The sequence below is a fragment of the Zonotrichia albicollis genome, chromosome 3 (assembly GCF_047830755.1).
Source record: "Zonotrichia albicollis isolate bZonAlb1 chromosome 3, bZonAlb1.hap1, whole genome shotgun sequence".
Lineage (NCBI taxonomy): Eukaryota > Metazoa > Chordata > Aves > Passeriformes > Passerellidae > Zonotrichia > Zonotrichia albicollis.
The window spans coordinates 86784415-86795760 of record NC_133821.1 but is presented as its reverse complement, the minus strand read 5'-3'; the positions used below and the strand labels follow the sequence as shown (position 1 = coordinate 86795760).

The 11346-nt window shown below is 37.9% G+C and overlaps 1 long non-coding RNA gene across 2 annotated transcripts in view; it reads left to right on the top strand.

Annotated features, from left to right (window-relative positions):
* Window positions 1-3069: 3069 nt before the first annotated feature.
* LOC113459617 (uncharacterized) overlaps window positions 3070-11346 on the top strand; it is a 41904-nt gene continuing 33627 nt past the window's right edge. The window contains exon 1 of one of the 2 annotated variants that reach the window (XR_012579689.1): window positions 3070-3339. This is a non-coding gene — a long non-coding RNA (uncharacterized LOC113459617). The remainder of the gene's footprint in view (window positions 3340-11346) is intronic. The other variant, XR_012579690.1, reaches the window with a different exon arrangement.

The window sequence follows — 11346 nt, the reverse complement described above, 5'->3', positions numbered from 1 at the left end:
ATTTGTAACCATAAATGTACCATGGTTAATCACATTTGGCCTCCAAGATTAAACCTCTGTGTCTCATAGGACTACTCTAAATACATGACAAGATAGGAATGAGACTGCTCTGTTACTGCTTTTTTGGTACACAGAAATTCAGTTCAGCTCCCTGCTGAGGCAGACATCTTTAGAATTCGTAACTGTTTGAATTTCAATCAGTTTTATTCGCCCGGCTCTAAAATGTTGAAAACTGTTGATGTGAAATAGAGCATTTAAAATATGACTTTGCCAAATATTTCTCTCTAATACTGGAAAGACAAAGAAAGAGAAAGTAATTTTTACTGTACTGGGTGAAATCTCCATTTTTAAAATTTTATTATTTTGGTGAAACATCATCAAAAAACTTATCCCTTGAAATTTGCCAACTCAGAAATTAATGGAGATTGATTTAATCAAACATTTTTAACATATACAGTGTTTTTGTCAATATATAAGAACTTCATCTACAAGCTTAAGAATAATGTAAAAAAGCAAAACCAAAAGGAATCTCACATTCAAAATCTGTAAGTAACAGAATTGTTAGCAAGAAATATCAGTTTGTAGTTCTAGCAGGTTTAGTAATAGCAGAATTTGAATATGATAGCTCAGGAGAATCTCCAGCTTATGAATAAATATTTTACAATGCTGGGCATTTAACAACCCCCCTTTCCATTTGTATTCTATCACAATTTATTCTGAACATCAACTATTAAAAAATCCCAAAACAGCTTAAAAATGTAATAAACTGTAAAGGGCAGAAAAGATATGATACTTTCATATTCTGGAGCCCTTGGCAATAATGATCAATGTTTTGAGCTTCTGAACCAGAATCTGGCCCTGCATAGGAAATTTGTCTGACACTGACCCCAAACCTTAAAATTATTTCCCACAGACTAAACCTCGCTGTTGTCTATGTTAAATGAAATTATGCAATTCCAAATAATCCAACCCAAGGCAACATTTTTGTGTTTCTAAAAAGTCATAGGTTAAAACAGTATCAGAAGAATAAAAATACATGAAAGAAGGCCAGTTCCACATCTCATGATGTGCAGGAAATGGTCAAATACCATGAGGACAGTAACATCTACCGTCTTTTCAAGAGACCCCTTCTGGAGTGCTGTGTACAGGTCTGTGCCCCCCAGCATAAGAAACATGAACTTGTTGAAACAAATCTGGTGGAGGTTGATGATGATCAGATCTGCTGGTGCAGATGTCCCATAAAGGCTGAAGGGGCTGGGGTTGTTCAGCCTGTAGAAGAGAAGACTCCAGGGAGAACTTGGAACACCTTCCAGTACCTGAAGTGTTTCAAGGGAGACAGAGAGGGTCTTTTTATAAGGGCATGGAGTGATAGGGAAGAAGAAATTATTTACATTCATAATGGTGAGACAATGGAACAGATTTTCCAGAGAAATTGTGGCTGCCCCATCCCTGGAACTGTTCAAAGCCAGGCTGGATGGGGCTCTGAGCAATCTGGTGTAGTAGAGATTGTCCCTGCCCATGATGGGGGGTTAGAATAGATGATTTTCCAATTCAAACTATTCTATGAGATTGAACCAAAAGACAGAAAAACAGAATGAAAAAATACTTGTGAAAGAAAATATTATGAAAATACTGTGGGTTACTTGCTGAGTATGGCTAGGAAAACCTTTAAATCCATGTATCTGCCTTATTATTAAGAGTTTTCACACTCATCAAGGACTTCATGCTCGAAAATATTATTTTGGCCTAAATCTGTCACTCATGTGCAGAACTTGCTCTGCCTTTTAGCACATCTTGAAATAGCTTTCAATAGTGTTTTCACTTTCTGTCAGAAGCCATAGTTATTTTGGAGGTTACTGTGGGCATTATGCTGCCAGCCTTTTGGGTTAAATACTGTGCCATGGCAGTCAGTTTTCCAGCATCAGCTGCTATTGGACAAAATAAGATAGTGACAATCCTCTGGTGGTGAGGCTTTCTGACACAACTTGCTCGGTACAGTCAGCCTTACAGACACAAAGCTCTGCATCCTGGAAAAGTGCCTGGGCCTGGATTAAGTCCTCTCAGATCAGTATCATCCATGATCCCTTTATTTCTCACAGCTCCTGAAGGGTTTTTTAGAAGTGCTTGGAGTAAGGAAAGTGGTTCCTTGGGAGGCTGAATTTATTGGTCTTTTGCATGAGATGTTAGGATATGCAGAAATTCACATTATATGAAAACTAAGGGTTACTACCCAGAAGATAACTGACCATATTCTGAATGGTGTCTGGAGAGCACATGGTACTGAAAAGAAAATTAGACATTCTGGTACATTCAAAAAAAAGAATACACTAATTCACTTCTTTGAAAATATGAAGAAGCAGTCAAATTTGAATTTGCACATCATTCCAAAACTCTAAATAATAAAAAAGAGAAGAAAAATTCTTCCTTAAGTATTCAGTCGTTTTCCATTTATTTTTGTTAATTTGGGACATGGTTTAGAAATGGTATTATAGACATTTGGACACTGGCTGTCTACAAATGAATATGACAGTTGTGAGGAAAAGGATTCCTTCTCTTTTTCCCCCCTAAAGTTTATAAAGAAAGAAAGTAGAAAAGACCATAAAAGGTCTTGTATTAAAATGGTTATACTATAAATTTTGCAGTTTGGTAGGATTTACTGAGTTCTTGATTGTTATGATTGTTAGCAATGTAACGAGTAACTGAGTCTAGAAAAATAGATGAAATAACAATCACTACAGGAGCATGTAACAAAGGAATAAGGATGAGTGGCTCATTCAGGCTGACAGTGGCTTTTTCTTTTAACTAGAATTCTCCAGTCATATGTGAACCCAGACCTCTTCATAGAAATATTGTAACTGAGCTTTGGAAAGATAACTTAAAAAACAGTTAAACACACAGAATATACAATTAACAAACAAATAAAAAACTCAGCAACCACAACAGCAAATTTAGAACTTCTTTACCAGAAAAATTAGCAAGTGATGCTCAAAAGGAAAAAAAACCAGCTGTCTGAAAATATGGATGTTGTGAAATATCTGTAGATTTACAGTTAGGATTTTTATGATGAAAAGTAAATAGATTAAGTGTCAGGTTGTAAACAACAAATATCACAACTCAGTTTGATTCCTGGCATTGGAAAATGCTGCAAGAACCCAATGGATACAACACTTTGCAGGAGCCAGCATAACAGACACAGCAGGGGTGGAGAGGATGGAAGCAGCATCTCTGGATTGGATGAGTTCCTTGTGAAATCATTGGACAGTATTTCAGGAAAAGGTGAACAGAGCATCAGCCTGAAGCAAACAGCATATTTAACTGTTCTTCAGTCAGCAAAATTAGGTAAGCAAGTATGATATCTGAATTAAAGTAACAGAAATGCAAGAAAAACAATAGAAAATCAGGATGAATCAAGGACCTGTAGCTTACACTGGCTAGCTCAGGGACTTTCCCTCTGGGCTGAAATACCTTTTGCTTTGTGGCTTGTAACATATAAAAATGGTGATTCAGAAAATCAGGCTGCTCATATTTATCTTTAATTGCGATTAAGAAAAATACTCTTGTTATTGTTTTCAATTTAAAATGTCTTTGTTTCTCAATTACTTCCAAATGTTAGAAAAAGAAAAAAGAAAGGAATCTATTTCAGCATGGCAGTGCAGTGACTTTGACTGATCATTTGCTTTGCCAGAAACACTTTTTGATCAGTTTTCCACTGGTTATATTTAACCCATACACCTTTGGGAGTGTAGGGTTCTCAGTGCTATTTTTCACCCTCTTTTACAAGATTGTGCATTGTTTGCCAGAAGCTCCTGTTTCACAAATGCTATTTCATATTATTCCACAGGGACATTGAAAAACTAGCCAACAAATACTAAAAATTACTTGCATTCAAACTGGAGACAAATAAAGTCATCTTTTCTACTACTGTAGCTACTAGTACACAATTTTCTCTTATTGTTACCAGCATAAATTGTTTGTGGCTCTATTGAATTCAGTTTAATCCCTCTGGAATTACATCAATGCAACAGAGAACCTGTTATCCTTCACTTAATACATCCTGCACTTTGATTTCTGTGAAGTACAGTATTTTTAACTCTCTCAGAAATCTTAGGGGGTCCATTCATTTATGTACTTGCTGCTTGGGAAAAACTAAAGTCCTGAGCGTCACAACTAGAGCTAACCAGTTAGTGCAGAGCTGCATCCTGCAGTCAGCTTAAGATCAAAGATCCCAAGGTCTTAAAACCCGTTGCAGGATTCTTATGGACGGAGGAAAAGTAGGTCAGCCTTTGGAAGGAAGGCCATAACTTTCTTCTAAGCTATAATCAATAATTAGTCATCCTCATTTTATTGAAATATGAGCAGGCCAGTAGGTTCACACTAGCTAACCTTGCTTGTTTCCTGATCCTCAGTTGGCACATGGCTACACAGGTTCTTGTGAGCATGTCAGGAGCCCTGCATGTCAGGAGAGGCAGTTTAGCTTTAGACAGATGATGCTGCACAAACAGCTCTGCTCCTTGCTCCTGACTGCCTGCAGGGCAGGACTGAGCAGCACACACTCAAGAGACAGCCCAGGCTGATTGTGTATCAGTGCTCAGCCGTGCCTTTGTTGTCAGAAGGAAGAGAAATCAAGCAGCACTCAGGAAAGCAAGCATGTGCGTTCTGCATTGATTTTTAAATGCCTAATGTTTTGTTTGAATGAGAAGATAACCACAGTTTGTACAGCCCAGTAATCAATAGTATCAGAGAAGGTGCTGACTTAAATACAAATCTGTATGTTTAAGCTCTCTGAAGCCTTGGGAGGCAGTCTCACCTTTGGCAGAGATACAGTAAGCTGTAACTCAAAGGCTAGTTATTTTCCATTCGTCCTTGATTTGATGAATTACAATGTCATTTAGCAGCATACAGATTTATGAATTTTTGCTTGACTCACCCATCTTATCCTATTAATTTGTATTGATAAGTGAAATGTTCATGTACCTCTCAGCCCTAGGACAGAGAACCTTGAAATGATAATGATACCTCAGGCTACATTTTCATTGAGAGCTGGAATTGTGGTGTCCATTGTTCTTTGGTGATTGTATAAATCCAGAGTAACTACAAGGCTGTCTTAGCAACCACAGATTCTCTCCTGCTCTTTGCAGACAGAAACAGCCTGAGAAGTGAGACAGCAACGCAGGAGAACTTGGAGCAGGCTGGAGAAGTAGTGTCCCATGATCCTGCAAATTGATGTCAGCTCTGAAGTGTGTTCTCAGTTCTAGGACAATTGCATGCTCATGCTGACCTCACAATTAGCCGATATCCCTTGCCTGCATTATCATAAGTCTACAAATGCAGTGTAGAATTCTCTTTCTTTCTTTCTTTCTTTCTTTCTTTCTTTCTTTCTTTCTTTCTTTCTTTCTTTCTTTCTTTCTTTCTTTCTCTCTCTCTCTCTCTCTCTCTCTCTCTCTCTCTCTCTCTCTCTCTCTTTCTCTTTCTCTCTTTCTCTCTTTCTCTCTTTCTCTCTCTCTCTCTCTTTCTCTCTTTCTCTCTTTCTCTCTTTCTCTCTTTCTCTCTCTCTCTTTCTCTCTTTCTCTCTTTCTCTTTCTTTCTCTCTTTCTTTCTCTCTTTCTTTCTCTCTTTCATCTTCCTTCCTTCCTTCCTTCCTTCCTTCCTTCCTTCCTTCCTTCCTTCCTTCCTTCCTTCCTTCCTTCCTTCCTTCCTTCCTTCCGCCACTTCCTTCCGCCACTTCCTTCCGCCACTTCCTTCCGCCACTTCCTTCCGCCACTTCCTTCCTTCCTTCCGCCACTTCCTTCCGCCACTTCCTTCCGCCACTTCCTTCCTTCCGCCACTTCCTTCCTTCCTTCCTTCCGCCACTTCCTTCCTTCCTTCCTTCCTTCCTTCCTTCCTTCCTTCCTTCCTTCCTTCCTTCCTTCCTTCCTTCCTTCCTTCCTTCCGCCACTTCCTTCCGCCACTTCCTTCCTTCCTTCTGCCCCTTCCTTCCTTCCTTCTTTCCTTCCTTCCGCCACTTCCTCCCTCCCCTCCCTTCCCTCCCCTCCTCTTTTCTCTTACAGCTTTTGATTTCACATTGTTATCGCTGCATCACCCTGCAAAAATCCAGTTTTTCCAAGTTTCTCAACCCCTCAGGAGGTCCCCACCAGATACACACTGGCAGGAACTGTTTTCTACTTAGAAATTTATTTTCCTAATACTGTGAAAGACTTCTGGAGTTAGATAACAAAGGATAAACATGCAATGTAGTCCAGGTGATGGGTTCATGGATTGTGCAGAAACAAGAATCAGTGGAATGATCAAGCATCAGATACTGTGAGAACATCTCATCCTGCCCTTACCTGTGATTTAGCAGGTACAGCTCAGAAAAAAGCCATATTTGCTTCTCAGAATCTATCCCATTTTCCCATCTCACTTACCTCAAAGAAAATATTTGTATAGAGAAAAGTGAGAGTATAAAGTGACAAAAAGAGATCACAAAGTTTTGTCATTGGTTGAGTCTCAAGGAACTAGCGTGAGTCTGCAAAACTATTTCTGCTTCTTCTATGTGGAGGCTCTAACCCCTGTGTTATTTTATGCTGGGCATTTAAATGTCCATAATTAAAACTATGTAAAAAATGTCTTTCCTATGAAGAGAAAATTTCTAGATGGATTTACTGTACATTTGTGACCTTGTTTTTTAGTTCCACATTCTGGAAAATTTTAGGAAAAAGTTTATGGGCACTTTTATTATGAAATATAAAATGCTGGAGAATTTAAGCGTTCAAAATAATATTTGCCCCTGTAACTTAGTATTTGCTATTATTATATGCAGAAATCAAACACTATCCCTGATCTAGAAAAGCTAAGACTTATGATTTAGAATTCTCCAAACGCAAAACATATCCCCAGGGACATTCTCACATCTAAAATAGTTGCTTATTTTGGATCATGAAGAAAAACAGAAACACCAGAATTTCTTAGGGAAACTTATAGTCCAGAAAAGTTTATGTGTATCAAAACATGTTATTTAATTTCAAGTAGTTTCTTGAAATTTTATTTTGATATAGGGCCAAAAGATTCTGCCCCATTTTTTGTATCACAAATCTGCTGTTTACATCATGTAAAGTTCAGAGCAAACTGAAGTCAGTGATTTCTTATCTTAAGCTTGGGACCAATGCATCTGCCTCTTCTGGCACTTGTTCTTTAATGACTTTAATGTCACAGTGCTTCAGACTCTGGCCAGCATTCAGGATATCCTCCATGTACATTGTCAGCCAGAAGTTAATAATGAACTACATACATTAAGCAATGTTTGGATGTTAAAACCTTACATGTCCTTAATTTTGAAAGTCATATAACTGTAAATTTCAATGAAAAGTATAGACCGAAATATATTGAGCAGGCATCACCACAAGGAAGGATATTTTTGTCATTCAACAAAGTGAACGTGATAAAAAGAACATGACTGGTCTTGAAGAAAGAGACTTAAATACTTTTAAAAAGAAACATATTTTATTTTCATTTAAGAGTGCAGGGTTGTTTCCATATTAGGGAGTGAGCAGAATGAATTTCACACTGAAAAAAATTAAGCTTCACTAGAGCTTTAGAAATGTTTAAAAGGGGAGATTAACTAAAAGAGCAAATGTCTCATAAAAAGAAGGAATAAAAGAGAATGGCAATTGCCTGACCTGAGCCCATCTGGAGTGTACTTTGAAGTCTGCTGACAAGCAGAATGTAACAAACCAGTCTTATAGGTAAGTCCTGTGACAAAGCCTTCAGACCTAAGCACAAAGCACAGTTCCCATCCCATTCCTGCAGGGCAACGAAGTAAGGAGAGAGAGGAGTCTCTCTGCAGGCACTTGAGCATAATGAGGTTAGATGTTGGGTTTGTTTCATTTGCAACACTATTTTCGACCTTCTTATTTTCTTAAACTGTTTTAAATTATGTATAATTCAAGTCCTCCAGACAACAAGGTATTTCCCACATAATAGTGCAGTGGTTCTATACACTGAGGCTGTGAGACACCTTCATGGGCCATCATCTACTGGAAAAACTGAAGAATACCCAAAGGATACAAAGAGTGAAATCTGAACTGCATAAATGTGTTGCAAATGGAAAAACTGATCTGTACATTAAATAACTCCCATGACTACTGGTGACACCAAAGGTGATATCTGTGGTGTGATATCCTGAATTTCCAGGTTGCTGATGCCCCTAACCCAGAAATTACAGGAAAGAATTATTTAAATGATGCTGCCCGCCCGTTTATTTCTCTGGGGTCTATATATTCGTCTCAGAGATCAGCATAGCAGGAGCTAAGGCTGGAGAAGAAAAAAGCTAGACATTCTTGTAACTGGTGAATGAATGATGTGTTGGCCTACTACAAGTAACTTGAGTGTTAATTCGTGAAAGGAAAATCAAAATAATCTCATTTCCATGCACATTGCTTAGACTGGTTACGATTCAATTATTGTTTTGTATAGTAATTCCTATGTCAGAGGAAATTATGAGTGTCCTTCAGGGAAATGAACTGGTCGGTTTTATTGTCTTGAATACTAATAAGCAAAGTTACTATTTTAAAGTAAAGTCTGATATTACGTAAAGAGGAAAGGAGGGGAGAAAGTATTTGGAATTAATGCTAACATGCAATATTGCAGGTAAATTTGAAAAGGTAAATGTAAAATGCATATATAACATCTGTCTAAAATATAAAAAATAAGAAACAAAAAAAATTAATATAACACAATTAATTTGAAAATCTAAAAATAAATATATAATATGAAATAACATATTATTCATATATATATTAGTATATAATATGAAATACATATTATATATAGGTATATAGTTATACCTATATATAATACATACATAAACGTAACTGATAAGGCATGTGTGTTCAGGAATTGAATTTATTGACAGAAAAAAAAAAGTACTGGTGTTTTTAATAATATGGTGCTAAAAAAGGTATAAGGCAGGAGACCTAAGCATGTCTAAGTATGTTCACTCCAACCTATGAGCCCCATGGCTACATAACCCTCCAGGAAGCCAGACCAAATCCCAGCCTTCTCCACCACTCACTAGAAGGTTTTCCTCCCAGTTAAAGTTATTTTTCAAGGCTTCTTCCACAGCCAGTGGAAACAGTGGCACATTCTGCATTCGTGTCACCCACTCTAGATGGCTACCATAGGAGGCAAAGAATGGTTAATGGCTGAACTCAATGATCTTAAAGGACTTTTCCAAACAAAACAATTCTATGATCCTATGCCCTTCAGGCATCATCTCAAGTGATTAAAAAGATTATCCATAGGACTAATTTAATTATAGACAGTTGTGTTTTATAGAGTGGGAGTTAGGTAAGATGCACATCAAGGGATCAGTTCTTATTGTTTATCACATGCATATGAGCACCCAAAAGTACCAGTCAGGTTCTCCATGGGGAATATGGAGATTTCACCTCATTTGCTGTGTCCATTTCTGGGTCCTCCACTTCAAGAAGGACATTGAGGGGCTGGAGTGTGTCCAGAGAAGGGCACTGGAGCTGGGGAAGGATCTGGGGGCAGAAGTCTGATGAGGAGCAGCTGAGGGAGCTGGGGGTGTTTAGCCTGGAGAAAAGGAGGCTCCGGAGGGACCTTGTCACTCTACAGCCACCTGAAAGGAGGTTGTGACCAGGTGAGGGTCACTCTGTTCTCCCAAGTAACAGGCGACAGGGTGAGAGGAAATGGCAACAAGACAGACCAGGAGAAGTTTATGTTGGATATAAAGAACAATTCCTTCACTGAGAGGTGGTTAATATTGGAAAAGGCTACCCAGGAAAATGGTGGAATTATCCATTCCTGGAAATGTTTAAAAAATAAGTAGATTTGTCAGTACATAATAGAATTTACTGGGCATGGTGGTATTCACTCAAAGATTAGACTTTATGATCTTGGTGGGTTTTTTTTCCATCATTAACAATTCTATGATTCTACGACTATCCTATGCTTGCATAAATAGAAAAATAAAATCTGAAGGGTTTATATTCTCAATATTGAATACAGAGCAAAAGAGATGTCAGATGTAAATAGATCTCAGAAAAAAAAAAAAACTCAAAGACAAAAATATGGTTAATTCACATGCATATTGGGCTATAAGCATTTTTAGCATATTCAACCTTGAAAAAAAATACAAAGAGGTTTTGTAGAATCATCAGTGTGCACAGCCAGACATGATGTAAACGATGCGTGCATTGCAACACTTCCTCTCTGGCACTGTGTCTTATCCAGGGTATTGGGTGAAGACAACTCCTGGCTAATGTACAGTCCAGATAATCTCCTTCCAGATAACAGGCTGGAAGCACATTAGCATTTGGTTTGTAATAATAGCAAGGTCAGCTAGCCAAACACATTTATTTAATATTAATTCAGTTAACATGGCGGTTTTGATCTATTCAGGCTAGGTTGATTTTGAAGGCTACTATACCACAGAATCTAAGATCCAAATCCCAGAGAAAACATAAGGATTTGGACTAGTGATTGGTAAGTAAAGTCAGTTCTCATCCACATGCTTGTGAGTGTGTTTGGTTCCAGTTAATTTTATCCTGAATTAAATCTTGCATTTTATATTTACTGTAGGTGTCTCCTGCTGCCTCACTCTTCTGATATTGTCCAACTGTACAAAAGCAATTCCTACTGTAGGCATAGCCAGAGATGAATCTGGGATCACTCAAAACATTGTCTGAGCCATTCTTTTTTCAGTGTAGGACAAATTATACCTAGGTGATTTCTGGCAGAATACATTCAGTATATTCCTGACAAATATACAGTTTTGCATGACCTTGTTTTCTTCCTGCTTTCTGCTATTGTCCCTGTTTTTGTTACCTGCAAACCAAGTCACTGCAAAATTCAAATCCATCATTTCCATCATGCACGTGGAAAACAAATTATTTGCCTCATCTTTGTTGGTAGTTTCTACATACTTGAAAGTTGTTGGCATGCCTGGCTCCCCAGTAGATTTTGCCTTGTTACCTGAAAAATCCCAGTCTGTGTATTCCTCTTTGATATACAAAAATAAAGAAGACACCAAGAGATGCAAGAGTTGAATACATTTCTCTAAGGTCCAGTGCTTTAATAACAAGGCTGTCCTTCCTTCCTGACATGGTGACTGCCTTGTCGTCATGCTCAGATTGCAAGTAACTTTAATTTTTTATGTAAAAATTTCTGAACCTTCAGAGGAAGTATTTGCAATCAAAAATATTAATTTACAATATAATTCTTTAGGGTTGGTTTAGGGTTGGGTTTTCTGTAGTCCAAAGCTAACCCAGAGAACGATGAGGAGATTAAGTCATGTGAGGAGCAGTTGAAGGAGTTGAGGTTGGAGATGTTTAGTTTGGAGAAAAG